We start from the raw sequence: 1792 nt of genomic DNA on the forward strand, positions 1-1792 counted from the left end.
GATGATCTTCCAAGGTCCCTTCCAGCCATAATGTCTATGTCTATGAAATCTTTGCTATTGCAATGGAGAAGGGTGCTGCTTTTCTATTTGGTTCTCTGTTGTCATCATCCTTCTTCCCCTTTTTGTCCCATCTACATGGGGTCGCTCTTGTAGATCTTGGTTCTCCATTGGCTTCAGTCACATACGTCTTCTTCTGATTCCTTCTGTCTCATGTCTCTCCCCATGATCTGTCTCCATCTCATCTTTGGTCTTCCTCTTCCCCTTCTCCCTGGTAGCGCCATTCTGGTAACTTCTTTTCCCACGTAGTCTTCTGAACTCCTTTGAGCATGCCCATCCATGCCAGTCTTCTCTTTTGTACTTCTTTAGATGCCTCCACTACCTTCACCCATCCTTACTTTATCCATCTTCGTCACTCCAGACTTCCATCAGAGCATCCTCATCTCTGTCATATTCAATCTCTTTTCCTGAGTTTTATTCAGGGATCATGTCTCCACTCTGTACAATAGTGCTGGATGCACACATGTCTTGTAGACCTTCCCCTTCTGCTTCACTGGTACTCTCTTATCACATAATATCCCTGTCACCAATTTCTAGTTCATCTACCCTGATGTTATTCGATGGTTCAACTCTTCATCTAACCCTGTATTCCACTAAATGGTTGACCCCAGATCCTTGAACTTGTCAACTTTTTAACAAGTTTCTCATTGATTTTCACCTTTCCAACATCCAGTACGTCAGAGAAATCACAGTGCATATATTTCATTTTGGATTGACTAATCTTTATTCCTCTTCCCTCTCGCACTTCTCTCCAGTGGCCGAATCCAGCTTGCATTTCCACTAGACCCTCAGCACGAATGACCATGTCATCCACAAACATGATATTCCAGGGTGGTCACCTTCTTACGTGTTCAGTAAACACATCCATCACAACTGCAAACAGAACTGCTCCTCACCTTCGTTGCACACTTCCAACATGTTGTTGATGGCTCTGACATATTCCTCTGGTGCCTCCTTAATTTTCAGGCACCCCCATATTTCCTCCCTGGGTACATGGTTCCTTATTGCACCCAGTTATATTTTCAACATAGCCTTGATGTTTTGCAGGCTTCTTATTTATGGTTTTATTCCAATTCTCTTTCTCCCATCACATCTTCCCTTTGCTTTAGGTAGGAACAGCAGTAAGCACACTTGCAGGACTCAACCTTCCCCCTGCCCTCCATCCAGTGGCCTTCAGTGCTTTTGAGGACAAAGAGAACAAGATATTTCACGAACGCAAAGCATGTTACTTTGTGCAGTGATCTCTTACATGGCTCCATGCTTGTCATATCCACAGACTGTACTGCCATTTTTCATATTAATACGCTGTATGTTTTCCAATTAGTCATGGCAAATTAACTGTCCTTGCCTCATCATAGGCAAGGACAGCTCAGTTGGCCTCAGTGGAGCATTTCATCTTGTGAATTCTTCAGTCAGATCAAGAGGTATTAAAGTGAATGAATGCATTATTAGTATGATCCTTTTAGTCACCAAGTCTCCGGCACAGAGGCAAATGCAGGCATTCAGATTCTTTCACGTCCATAGACAGTAGAGAAACAGGAGACCATTTTAGGTGATTGCATTTTTAAAATTAAAAGAAAGCTGCTGCAGAATATAAATATGCATTTCATCTGTAAAGTCTAGGTTAATTTAGAAATCTCCAAAGGAGATGAGGGAGTGTTGGGGGGGCGGGGGGGAGGACACAGGTTCACATGCTATTTTTTGGCTTCCCAGCCAGGTAACTGAAGCTTCTTAA

Source organism: Gavialis gangeticus, unplaced genomic scaffold (genome assembly GCF_001723915.1).
Source record: "Gavialis gangeticus isolate Ggan-Ray unplaced genomic scaffold, GavGan_comp1, whole genome shotgun sequence".
Lineage (NCBI taxonomy): Eukaryota > Metazoa > Chordata > Crocodylia > Gavialidae > Gavialis > Gavialis gangeticus.